Source organism: Caretta caretta, chromosome 4, assembly GCF_965140235.1.
Source record: "Caretta caretta isolate rCarCar2 chromosome 4, rCarCar1.hap1, whole genome shotgun sequence".
NCBI lineage: Eukaryota > Metazoa > Chordata > Testudines > Cheloniidae > Caretta > Caretta caretta.
This window is the reverse complement of record NC_134209.1, coordinates 116,287,854-116,302,125: the sequence shown is the minus strand read 5'-3', so window position 1 is coordinate 116,302,125 and position 14,272 is coordinate 116,287,854. Positions and strand designations below refer to the sequence as shown.

At 40.6% G+C, this 14,272-nt stretch overlaps 1 long non-coding RNA gene across 1 annotated transcript in view; it reads right to left on the bottom strand.

Annotated features, from left to right (window-relative positions):
* LOC142071783 (uncharacterized) overlaps positions 1–8,713 on the bottom strand; it is a 192,488-nt gene extending 183,775 nt beyond the window's left edge. The window contains exon 1 of the long non-coding RNA XR_012667977.1: positions 8,637–8,713. This is a non-coding gene — a long non-coding RNA (uncharacterized LOC142071783). The remainder of the gene's footprint in view (positions 1–8,636) is intronic.
* Positions 8,714–14,272: the final 5,559 nt, after the last annotated feature.

Below are 14,272 nucleotides of genomic sequence, written 5' to 3'. Positions count from 1 at the left end.
CAAAGTACTTCATTTAGGAAGGAACAATCAGTTACACACATACAAAAAGGGGAAATGACTGCCTAAAAAGGAGTACTGCGGAAAGGGATCTGGGGTCATAGTGGACCACAAGCTAAATATGAGTCAACAGTGTAACACTGTTCCAAAACAGGCGAACATCATTATGAGATGTATTAGCAGGAGTATTGTAAGCAAGACACGAGAAGTAATTCTTCTGCTCTACTCTTGGCTGATTAGGCCTCAGCTGGAGTATTGTGTCCAGTTCTGGGCATCACATTTTAGGAAGGATGTGGACAAACTGGAGAAAGTCCAGAGAAGAGCAACCAAAATGATTAAAGGTCTAGAAAACATGACTTTTGAGGGAAGATTGTGGACAAAAATGGGTTTGTTTAGACTGGAGAAGAGAAGACTGAGAGGGGACATGATAACAGTTTTTAAGTACTTAAAAGGTTGGTATAAGGAGGAAGGAGAAAAATTGTTCGTCTTAACCTCTGAGGATAGGACAAGAAGCAATGGGCTTAAATTGCAGCAAGGGCGGTTTAGGTTGGACATTAGGAAAAACTTCCTAACTGTCAGAGTGGTTAACCAGTGGAATAAATTGCCTAGGGAGGTTGTGGAATTTCCATCATTGGGGATTTTTAAGAGCAGGTTAGACAAACACCTGTCAGGGATGGTCTAGATAATACTTAGTACTGCCATGAGTGCAGGGGACTGGACTAGATGAGCTACTGAGGTCCCTTCCAGTCCTATGACTCTATGATTAGGAAGCTGTCTGAATTAAATGATAAATAAAATTCTGAAAGATTTGTCAGAAAGAGAACGAGAAAAGTAAAAAGTTGGAAGATGCAGAACAGAACAATGAAGTGGGGAGCAGAAGCTGAATGTTCAGATACATTTGTAGAAGTTTGGGGGGGCATTAAATCTATGGGGAAATATCCTGTACCTCTAGACCTGCTAAAGTTTGCCCAAATTAATTAGTATGGGATGGCATGAGCAAGAATTCTTACACTTTCTTGCCTGGAGAGTCCCATTTTCAGTAGCTGCTGACTTTAGAGGCAGTAAGGAGAAATTGTTCTGCATTACAATTTTTCTTAAGTTCAAATGCACAAAAATATTCTAATGCCATTATTTAAATCAATGGTATGTCTTCATCTGGTATACAGTTTTCAGTTCTATTCAACTCATCCCAAAAAGGTTATAAGAGAAATAGAATTGGTTGAGAGTTGAGGAAACAAAGGTAATTAGAAGCATAGAGAGAATTCCATATGAGAAGAGGTTGAAAAAATATGGGAACATTGAGATTGACAAACTGGATAAGACTGAATCCAACACCCTCTCTCTGAAAGTGGCAAATACCAGATGCTTTAGAGGAAGATACAATAAACCCTGCAGTAGGTAGTTATGAAATAACCTTCTGTCACCATGCCTCAGTGGGCACAACTGAGGATGCCAAATTCAGGATGAGTTGCTGAGAAATAGGGCAGATTCACCTCCAAACTCGTGGTTATTTTATTATTAGATATACCAGGCCAGAACCAAAAGTAAACTTCTATCTCAGCACACACTGGTTAACAAGAAGTCCAAACTGCTGTCTTCTTAGACATTAGACTTAATGATGAGTGGTTATTGCAAACCAATCTCCATCAAACAAAGTGTTCTTCTGATGTCAAATGATCAGCCACATAACTAGGTCAATATATAGCTCAGATCTTACCCAATAATCATGGGGTTTTTTGGGGGGAGGGAGAGGGGGAGAAAACCTGGATTTGTGCTGGAAATGGCCTACCTTGATTATCATACACATTGTAAGGAAAGTGATCACTTTACATAAGCTATTACCAGCAGGAGAGGGGGGTGGGGGGAGAGAAAACCTTTTGTAGTGATAATCACACATTTTTTCATGGTTTGTGTGTATAAAAAAGTCTTCTGTATTTTCGACAGTATGCATCCGATGAAGTGAGCTGTAGCTCACGAAAGCTTATGCTCAAATAAATTGGTTAGTCTCTAAGGTGCCACAAGTACTCCTTTTCCTTTTGCAAATACAGACTAACACGGCTGTTACTCTGAAACCTGTCAAAATAATCATGCTGTTGCCACTCCTTTAGTCTCTAGTAACTAAAAGTTTATAAGAGAAAAGAATAAGGAGAAAGTTAAAATAGTTAAGGAAATCAAATATATGCAATTATTGCACAGTTCTTATATCAGGTTTGAAGCAGTCATGGAATAAACATCTGGCTTGTAAAATTTCTGGTAACTACTGAAAGATTGGAAGGTCCTCAGTCGATTGGTTGGAATGATCCTTTTGGTATTAATCTACAGGTCAGAACAGGAAAGGGGCAAAATTGAGATGCTCCCAGGGTCTTTTATACTTTTTCCCATGTGGAGGGAATGCTCTTAGTCTTAGTTCGTGGAAAATTACAGGCACAAGATGGAGTCCAGGGTCACATGACTAAGTCACATGCCCTTATATGTTTGATGACTCATAGGATCAGCCATTACCCATATTTTGGCTAAAGAGTCCACTGGGAGGCTCACGGGGGTGATGACAAGCTTCTTCTATGACCCATTTTGATAGCTAAGTGTTCTTTAATGGGCCATCACTTGAATGGTCCATTCAGAATGTTCTGGCTAGACTGGATGTTATCTACCTTGTGGGTGTTACCACAGGAGCAAACACATTGGAAATACAGGTATAGAGTCAATATTCATAACTTCTGATACAAAAATGACACATGCATATAAAAATAATCATTCTCAGCGAATCATAACTTTTCCATTGACACCTTACATGGTATACTTTATTTGAGCATAAGCTTTCGTGAGCTACAGCTCACTTCATCGGATGCATACTGTGGAAAGTGTAGAAGATCTTTTTATATACACACAAAGCATGAAAAAATACCTCCTCCCACCCCACTCTCCTGCTACTAATAGCTTATCTAAAGTGACCACTCTCCTTACAATGTGTATGATAATCAAGGTGGGCCATTTCCAGCACAAAGCCAGGTTTTCTCACCCCCCCCCCACAAACCGACTCTCCTGCTGGTAATAGCTTATCTAAAGTGACCACTCTCCTTACAATGTATATGATAATCAAGGTGGGCCATTTCCAGCACAAATCCAGCGTTTAACAAGAACGTCTGGGGGGGGTGTGGGGGTAGGAAAAAACAAGGGGAAATAAGTTACCTTGCATAATGACTTAGCCACTCCCAGTCTCTATTCAAGCCTAAGTTCATTGTATCCAATTTGCAAATGAATTCCAATTCAACAGTTTCTCGCTGGAGTCAACACTCTCACAAATCTTGGGAGACAGGCCAGTCCTTGCCTACAGACAGCCCCCCAACCTGAAGCAAATACTCACCAGCAACCACATACCACACAACAGAACCACTAACCCAGGAACCTATCCTTGCAACAAAGCCCGTTGCCAACTGTGCCCGCATATCTATTCAGGGGACACCATCACAGGGCCTAATAACATCAGCCACACTATCAGAGGCTCGTTCACCTGCACATCCACCAATGTGATATATGCCATCATGTGCCAGCAATGCCCCTCTGCCATGTACATTGGTCAAACTGGACAGTCTCTACGTAAAAGAATAAATGGACACAAATCAGATGTCAAGAATTATAACATTCATAAACCAGTCGGAGAACACTTCAATCTCTCTGGTCACGCGATTACAGACATGAAAGTTGCTATATTACAACAAAAAAACTTCAAATCCAGACTCCAGTGAGAAACTGTTGAATTGGAATTCATTTGAAAATTGGATACAATTAACTTAGGCTTGAATAGAGACTGGGAGTGGCTAAGTCATTATGCAAGGTAACCTATTTCCCCTTGTTTTTTCCTACCTTCGCCCCCCTCCCCCAGACATTCTTGATAAACAGTGGATTTGTGCTGGAAATGGCCCACCTTGATTATCATACACATTGTAAGGAGAGTGATCACTTTAGATAAGCTATTACCAGCAGGAGAGTGGGGTGGGAGGAGGTATTTTTTCATGCTTTGTGTGTATATAAAAAGATCTTCTACACTTTCCACAGTATGCATCCGATGAAGTAAGCTGTAGCTCACGAAAGCTTATTCTCAAATAAATTGGTTAGTCTCTAAGGTGCCACAAGTACTCCTTTTCTTTTTGCGAATACAGACTAACACGGCTGTTACTCTGAAACATGGTATACTTTGTATAAGATTTGTTGCAATTGTCTAACAGTGGCAATATTAATGACATAAATCATCATGTTTCAATCATACAACATCACTCCTTCCCATAGGGAAAGTGTCTTCCTTATCCCTGTCAGCTAGGCCCTGATTTGGCAAAGCACATAACACATACTTAAGTCCATCCTTGTTCAGCAAAACACTTAAGCATGTGCTTATCTTTTAGCAGGAGCTTAAGTCCCATTGTCATCAACGGGACTTAAGCATGTACCTAAAATTAAAAACCTTTTACATGCTAATCCTGTGTTTTGTTGAACTGGGGCCTTAGAAATTGTTTGTCTTGCATCCTAAACTATGAAAGTTTATATCTTTCCAAAAAATTGTGTGTATATTTTAAATGCTCATTATTGTTACTCTGGATGTTTTCATTATCTATATAAGCTATATAGAAATGACTACATTAAGAGAATATTTTGGGGCTGCAAAATCAAGCACTCAAAAATTTGGAAAAGCCAGGTTTACATTTGCCTATGCAACCTTAATTCCACTCCTTCCTGCATCCATCCTGTGCACTGAATGAAGCAAGAGATTTGTGGAAAAAATAGGCTGTGATCCTATAATCAAAGATCTACACACAAACAAGGGTCCGAATTAAGGTCACACGTAACTCTGACATTTTCCAAGGGCTTGGTTTAGCAACCTAAATAACATTTCTCATAATGAAATGTTCTTGTGTGTAATCGTTTAGGGTCCCCTCCCCCCCCAAAAGGTAAAAATAAATTCTATTATTTGAAATGAACCACATTTTGGAAAAAAAAAATAGTAGGAGTATATTAAATTAAAGCGGTGATTCTCAAACTTTTGTTCTGGTGACCCCTTTCACGCAGCAAGTCTCTGAGTGCGACCCACCTTATAAATTAAAACCACTTTTTAATATATTTAACACCATTATAAATGCTGGAGGCAAAGCGGAGTTTGGGGTGGAGGCTGACAGCTCATGACCCCCCCACACATAATAACCTTACGACCCTCTGAGGGGTCCCGACCCCCAGTTTGAGAACCCCTGAATTAAAGTGTCTGATTTATCTTCTCTGTAGCACTCATTGTATTGTGTACCTCGGTGAAGGTCCCTCCTATTTGTGTTTTTTTCCTAAATTCAATAGTCCCGATCCTTTCAGGTTATAAAGATGACTTTTGTCATATAACAGAGATAAACTACTATCAGGGATTGTGGTGCTTGTAGAGTAGAACAAATTGATAAATTAAAGAGCAGTAAGTCACCTGGACCAGATGGAATGTATGAAGAAAAATTCTGAAGCAACATAATGAATGAAGTGGCTGACCTGCTAACAAAAATATGTAATCACTCACTAAAAGCTATCCAGTATACCATATTTTTTTAAAAAGCAAGAGGGTTGACCCTGGGAGTTACAGACTGGTTAGCTTGACGCCAATAGCATGTAAATAGGTTTAAAATAGATTCATGAAACAGCTAAATGATGTTTTAAGAGAGATTAACCAGCACAGACTCTGCAAAGTAAAATTGTGCCTCCCTGATCTATTAGAATTCTTTGAAGATGTCAATCAAATAGTGGATAATGTAGAAGCAGCTGGCATAATTTATTTGGACTTTCAAAAAGCCGTTGACAAAGTCCCTTACAATTAAGGAAACTACATATTTCTGGATCAGAAACTAGCTGAGAGACAGAAAAAAATAGCAGGAAGAAACAATAAATTTTAACCTTGGCAAATGGTTCATATTTCAGGAGTCACAAAGGTTTCTAGTAGGACCAGTGTTGCTGAATATGTCTGTGATATGGCAAATGGAGTAAGCAGTGAAGTAGCAAAACTTGAAGAAGACACAAGTGAGTTTAGATTAGTGAAGAAGATTTTGAAGAACCTCCCAACATATTATAATATCATTATATAAATTAATGGTATCCTATCACCTGGAATGCTGTGTCAGTTCTGATCATTCTCCTTCAGAAAGACAGCAGGAAGCAAAGGAGGTTCAGAGATTTGTGATGAGTGTGACTAGAGGCTTGACAAAATGTCAACATGAAGGAAGCGTGAAAGCACCAGGACTGTTTATTTTGCAGAGGAAATGAATAAGAAGAGAAATGATAAAGGTATACTAAATAATAGATGGCAGAGGGAAGGTAGATCAGCAACTTCAAGAAATTTAAATGTGGAAATGGATAAAAAGGAAATATTTTTTACATATAATGCACAATTAGCCTGTGGACATACTGAGTCCAAGGGCTTAACAGGACTCCAAAATAATTAGACATTTAAATGGATAATAAGAAAGCTCACAATTACAACAGATAGCTGGGAAAATATTTATATATAGGGATGTGTTCACACCTTGCAATCCACTCTGAGCAAGGGGCAGTGAGTGGTTTCAATGCCCTAAAAGCACAGCTGGGATTGAATTCCAACGCTGAGAATCATACTTTGCTCCCTGCTTCCCTCTTGCTCCGTGGGGCAAGTAAGTTGCATTGGCACTTTAGCTGGTGCAGTTTACTTACTCCTCAGTGCTAGCTCAGCTGTGTTGGGCAGAGTCCATAAGGGTTACAAACCTTCATGATCCAGGGCATAACCCAACTATTCATTCACGGAAGCTAAGAAGAAACTTCTGTTCTTTTGCGGTTCTTATTCTGTTCCTGAAGCCATGAAGTCTGAGACTCGTTGGGCAAATTATTCCTTAATTGTCGTCTGTGGGATTTCTTGCATCTTCTTCTAAAGCATCTCGTAGTGGTCACTGGTCTAGATCAAGTACTGGTCTCACACAGTCTGGTAATTCCTATGTGTCTGTATGCCTATTATTTTAACATAATCTAAAAATCTGAGAAAAATACCACTGGGAAGAAATTAAATGACAGATAGTTTTGAAAGCTCCTGCACCTTATCTGTCCATTTTACAGAACTACTAATGATAGAGTGGAACACTTACCCCTAAACATTTTCAATGCATGTATTTGATTGTACAACATTGTGACACTTACCTGAACTGTTTGAAATGCAATTGTCATCACAAGTTCCTTAATGCTTTTCATTTCAAGACTTTTGATCAGCATCTTAAAAATGTTACCCAAATTCTGATTCTCCTGGTAGCCTCAGTATTTTGTAAGCTTTTGACAGAAATAGTTAAATACTTTTCCTTGGTTTTAAGAAAAGGTAATTTCAGTTGTTTGAAGAAAATAGAGAGATAGTATTTTACATATGACTATTGTCCTTTTAAATGTCATAAGGTAGGAGGAGCAAACTTTCACACCAAACATAAACACATCAGAATCCAATGTAAATCATGCTTACATTCTTCTCTGCACTGATTTTGAACAGATAACACAAGAAGGACTGGAATGCCTGGAACACAGCAAGCTATTTGAGATACCAACAGGGAGCAATATAAACAGAATATGAATATCATGAATATAAAGTTGTGATCTGAATAAAAGAGCAAATGTCCCAGTAAGATGGTCCTTGCAAAGTGTGGACAGTACAGAAATAGGAAAACAACGGAGTTGGTTGAATTATTCGCTAAGAATAGATCTGGTCAAACACCAAATTATATATTCATGATTTTGTTCAAATGCATTAGAATCTTAATTGAACAATATTCCAGCATATTAGTATTCATGAATCCAATCAGAAAACAGGAACAAAAGTGTATGACTTGGGTGACCAGTTTTGAACTTGAATCCAGAATACCAAATACCAAAATTGAACACTTTGCCAATACTCCAAGACTGCTATTTATTTGTCTGGAATAGCTTTGTCAAACATTTTGAATACTACATATACTCACAAAATCTGGGACTGATTGACAAATACTTTGTGGGGAAAAAATTGGCAAAACACCCTGAACTTAATATGTGTTGAATACAGCTCTAGCTGTGAACAAGTTATCTGCTGTTTTATCCTCTTTTCCTCTTTGAAATTGTCCATGAATACATAAGAATCCCTATAAGGCTGCTGTTATTTATAATTGTTTGACAAACTATGTGAACAAATTTCAGCCTATAGATTCCTTGTTTTTTGCTAAATGCAAGTATTGCTTTGAGCACTATATTTGATTGCTGGACTTTGCTATTTGAGCTTTGTAGCTTTATAAACAGGAACTGTGCCTCCACAAATTATTGAGGTTTTGATGCTTTCTGAGAAAGAGTGGAGAGTATTTTAGTGAGAGACACATATCAGGAAATAAGCAGACCTAGGGAATTTCATTAACATTTAAATCTTTTATTTTCTTCTTGTACTAAGAAAGAGAATTAGATCTGGAACCTGATATGTTCACGGTAAACACAGAGAAGTTAGATGAAAACATAAAATACTTCTGGTGGAAGGTTGCAATGTAACACTACTTGATTTCATAAGATCCACAATCTTAACACACAAGGACCAATAACACACAGAGAGAAAGCATGCTGCTCCCTAAGCAAAAAGGCACACCTTACCTCACCTTGCTGTAAGCTGACTCTTTGCAGACTGACTGTAGATAGTGTGCTTTCCTCCTAGAGCCTTCAAGCAGGACCAGGAAACACCTTAGGATTTAAAATGGCAGCTTGTAATTTTTACATATGTTTCAATACACAACAGACCCCAACGATTCCCTGCATTGGCTTAATGATTTGTTATTGAACTAGGAATACAGCAGATACATTGCTTACAACTAGAGTTGCTCGAGCTGTGTTTGGCAAATACTATGTTGAGTATATATTGGCAAAGCACTCCTAGATTTTGTGAGTATATTTGATGAATGTTGCTAACAAATAATTAGTAGTCTGTGGAGAATTTGTGAAGCATCTTATTTTGGTATTTGATTTTAAATGTCATAAAATCCCTTAGCTCTCCTTACCCGTAAGCAACCAAAATACTGTGCTTCTGAGTTGTCAATATCCATTTGTCACTTTTATTTGCATGGTTCCTCTGGGGCCCAAAGTCAAGTTGTACATTAAGGAAAATATAACACAATCGAGCACTGGCACAGAAACACACTGGGCACGCTGACAGACAACAACTCAGAGAAATACACGAACAAGAGCATTTTATTATGGCGTCATACATGAACTCGAGATTTAAAAAACACAGAGGGTTCTTTACTCCTGCCTAAGGCAGAGGCAGACAAGCCACTGGAAGCAAAGACTAATTGACACAGTGGCAGAGTATTTTCAGCAGGGATGCAAAGGCCAGCCAGAGTAATGCAGCTCAGAGATGAGAGCAGCAACAGCAGTATAACAGTGGCAGTTCAGAGGTGGAGAGGTCCCTGTGGGAAACACTGGAGGACTTTGGTGTTGTCAGCATTGTGCCCCAGCTCAAGGAAGTTTCATTTGAAGTTAGGGCTACATAGACTGTCATTGACACCTGCAAAACACAATTGTGGCGTCTGCCAATAGAGACCCTTCACTGGCAAATCAGGAGAGATCTATAGTTAGCCCTGTTTCAAATAATTGTATAAACACCTTTTCGACCCACTCTGCCGTCCGGTTAACAATTCCATAGAGTTTATGGGTGAATACAGTTACTGACTGATCTATCTGCCTCACCACAGGCTGTGTGGGCAGGCAGATATTTAGACAAATAAATGGGGCCGGTGTAACAGCAAATACAGCAGCTGGCACATTTTCCCAGGCCTGGAAGCTTGGGGGCTGGTCAGGTGTGGGGGGCTGGCCTGCGGGGGCTGGCCAAGCATGGGGGACCAGCCCGGTGGCTTGGCTCTGGGGGCTGGCTGGGCACAGGGGCCTGGCCTGGCGGCTTGGGGTAGCCAGTAGCTGGGCCCAGCGTGGCTAGGACCGGACTGGCACTCGGGGGGGCAGCCCATCATGGCTGGGGTGGGCAGACTGGGACTCTTCCAGTCACAGGGGGTGGGGGCCCTCAGGGCTCCTCCTGTTACAGAGGTTGGGTTGGTGCTCTGGCGGTGGGGCGGGGGGCAGAGCTTCAGGCAGAAGGGGTTCAGCCAGCTGGCTAGTCTCCCCAAAGCGAGGGTTCACCTGCCACCCATGCACATGATCCTCTGTGCATAGGGCAGGGAGGCCAATAACACTCCTTTCTTCTTAATGCAGAGGGAAGGGAATAAAAGGACATTTTGGAAAGCAGAATTTCTTCACACTATCTTTTTGGAAGTTTGGCTCTACAGGATGCTGATAGAAAGCCCTTACTGTGACAGGAGCACTAAAATGTCTGTTACTTTAAAAATAGCTAAGTCTTGGTAAAGCTGAAGCTGTGATATCCTCCAGTGAGTTTTCAGCCCCAATGTGCAGCTCATAATCCGACCACAAATGTGCATCACGGGGGAATTTTCTGCTGGGAATAGCTGTCATCTGTAGATTTTCACCTCTGCTCTCCATGTTCTACCCTGTGCAGGACGAGAGGAGTTTGTCAGAGGAAGGAAAAGTGTGTAGTTCTGCACTGCAATGCCTCCACTGACGGTCACACTTGATGGTCATAGTGATACCCATAAGTAAGTGATGACTCTAAGTAAGTTACTGATGTAGGTTCTTTAGTGGACCCTAAAGCTGCCAAGTAGCAACTCTAAATTATACCAGGGCCAGCAGCTGGTCCTCACCATCTGATCCTGATGTTCTGTCCCTGCACCTAGCAGAGCTCTGACACAGAAGAGAATCTTACCTGAACACAGCGGAGTGGTTATTTTTTACAAGATACTGTGCACCCTAAAATTAAATGGAGGTGTTTATGATTCTTATTCTGCTTGTATTGTGCTGCTTGCACAATTTATTTTAATATAAATAACAATCCCTTTGACCTCACTGTTGAATGAAAAGGACATTGTTCCCTTTATTACAGATGTAATTATCCTTTATAATGGAGAAAGAACTCTTCAGAGGGTTCTGGGAGGCCAGCTGAAGTAAGCAGAACTTTTATCTTGTTTCATCTTCCACCCCAGGACTTGGTCCATTTAACTCTTTTTCTTCCTGTTGATAAAGGAGAAAGAGAAAAGATGAAAGTCACCTTTGTGACCAAATGCTGGGGAGGGAGAAGACATGGCAACTTTCCTTATAACTTTTAGCCCAGGCTTTAGGGCACTAGCGAGAGAAGATGAAAACTCAAGTTCAAATTCCTGCTCCACATTAGGTCATTTACATATGTGGGTTTTGGTGTTCTCTGGGAACTGGTCCCACAGGCAAGATAAACAAAGGAATATCTAGTTTGAGTATCCTGCCGGGGCTTAGGCATGGGATAGGCACTGGAGCAGCAGGCTCACTGGCAGAAACTTAGATTCATAGATATTAAGGTCAGAAGGGACCATTATGATCATCTAGTCTGACCTCCTGCACAATGCAGGCCACAGAATCTCACCCACCCACTCCTGCGATAAACCTCTCACCTATGTCTGCGCTATTGAAGTCCTCAAATCGTGGTTTAAAGACTTCAAGAAGCAGAGAATCCTCCAGCAAGTGACCCGTGCCCTATGCTACAGAGGAAGGCGAAGATGCCAAGAGGGACTTTAATAGTGGAAATAGTGGAAATTCAGGTATGTAGGGATGGATTTAAGGCACCTTCACAGTTAGGTGGCAGCAAGCAGGGGTTTTGAAGATTTCAGTGGTGCCTAAATGTTAGACTTAGGCATATCAGTCCTTTTGTGGACGTAGTCCTTGATAAATAAGAATTCAATGCAGGCTGGTTAAAATGAAAATGAAAATAATACATGCTTAAATGGGTTTGGGCAATTATCTGGAATCCAGGATTTTAATGGAAACAAGGGAGAGAAGCTATTGATTTGAGCCCAAATTCCATTCCAGTGCAACTTTGAATCAAGTCCATCTGAGTCTCTGTGATTGTTAATCCAAATTTACATTGGTGTGACTCAGAGCAAGATCTGGTCCTTGATAAGCAAACTGTTTAATTGCACTATGTGACATGTTACTGTTCAATAATTACTGCATAAAGGGAAGAAACTGACAGATGGAGGAGTGGGGCTCCTCTATACAGAACACAGCCAAAGGAAATACAAAGATTTGCTCTTTGGAAGCAAAATATTGTTCATATGAATTAAGCCATGTATTTTTCTAAGATACAGTTGAATCCATGTGAACTTCCTAATTGCTATAATTAAATACTGTTATTAAATGTTATGAAATGAAAAAAATATTCCTACTAAGAAACAAGACTCTTTAAGCATTTTCCCCCCACTTCAACACATAATTTGCTCGTACATGTGGCAGGTGTGTTGGGATTTATTCTATTATTTTTCAGTCCATTAGGAGAGGCGACAAAGACACACTTTATTCATATAGGGCTCAATCTTGCAAGGTTTTTCAACTCCCACTGACTCAACTGGCAGCAGAGTATGCTTAGCAGCTTGCAGGAGTGCTCAGCTCATATGCTATTTTCTTTTCTAGCCTTCAAGAGACTCGGCTTACAGCTAATTTAGCTAGGAAAGCCAGTGTTCATGCCAAGGTTGATCTGTCAATGGTGACACGTAAGCAAACTGATTTTGCAAACCTTGTCATGCCAGCTTTGTTCCCAAAGCCAGTTCTTCACCATGTCCCTCAAAGTGCTTTGTGAAACACGGTCTATACATGTATGAAAAATTCACTTAGTGAGAAGCCTTAATCTGTGCATAAAACTGACACATAGGCCTTGGGGGTCATAGGACAGGCTCTGCAAGGTGTACATCTTGTCATATGAAATTAAACTTACTTGCTGGCTAGTGCTCTGCAAATTACTCTAAGCAAATACAGGTAGAACAGCTAGGCCAACATGGGAGCTGTCACTGCAGTTGAAAGTTGGATCTTATATCTTTTAGTTTTTTACTCCTTAAAAATATACAAAACATTTCATTTCCTTAAAATGAGTTATTAAAACAAACAAAACAAAAAACCCACACAACCTCTCTCTCTAAATATATGAAATAAACTGGAACTTAGTTCAGGTGAGCATTACAATTATGTAAGTCTTATTTGCTCTGATCTTTTATTCTTAATATTTCAGTTAGACAAATGCACTGTCTGGAAAGAAAGGGTCAGATTTGCAGTGGGCATTAATTGACATGTCTTCATTGACTTCAGTGGAGCTGTGGCCAGTTACAGCACAAAAGAAACACTGAAATCAACAGAGCTATTGTAACCCACACACCTCCAGGGTGCAATGTTCTGTCCTATCTAGTGGCACCAAGACCACTTAGTGAGAGACTGAGTCTGCTCTACAGCCTTAGTTAACAGCCGGTTGGCTTTTAGCTCATACAGTAGAGGCTCCTGCGCTAAGCTCCAGAAGTCCCAGGTTTGATCCTGCCCACAGATGACTGGAGTCTGTTGGCAAAAGGGGGGCAAAAGGGGCCTGCTGCCGCAGCGGTGGCCAACAGCCCCGAGCCTTTTTAAATTACTTGGACAGGCCGCAGGGTGCCTAGGAGCGCAAGACCACTCCGGTCACGGAAATAATGCATTCATCACCTCTGTCCCAGGCACCTCCCCCCCCGCCCCCTCACCCCCTCCCTCCTGGGACGGCTCTGGGGCCTAGAATTTCTGTTGGCGGGCCTGTCTATTGGCGTTACACTATGACAATTTATGACAGCACAGAATTGCCAGTTCTAGAACTGTTTAGAAATGATACATTAAGCTCTCTTGATAATATATGGTGTCTGAATACTTATCAGTTTCCTGTATGCAGCAGGCTATATAGGGACATAAGGGGGCTGATTACAGCCCTGACATGGGTTAGAGCAACCTAGAGCTACTCTAACTTGCATTAGATGGCAATATTTCCTAAGAGATTGTTTGCCATTTGAGCATAGCTGGAGTACAATGCACATAAGCTATTCCTCTTTCCTAACTCAGATGCATCCCTCTGCTATGGACTGGTGAACTGTCAGGCTGGAGGGAGGTTACCAGTGGAGTTCCTCAAGGACTGGTTTTGGGACCAATCTTATTTAATCTTTTTATTACTGACCTCGGCACAAAAAGTGGGAGTGTGCTAATAAAGTTTGCGGATGATACAAAGCTGGGAGGTATTGCCAATTTAGAGAAGGACAGGGATATCCTACAGGAGGATCTGGATGACCTTGTAAACTGGAGTAATAGTAATAGGATGAAATTTAATAGTGAGAAGTGTAAGGTCATGCATTTAGGGATTAATAACAAG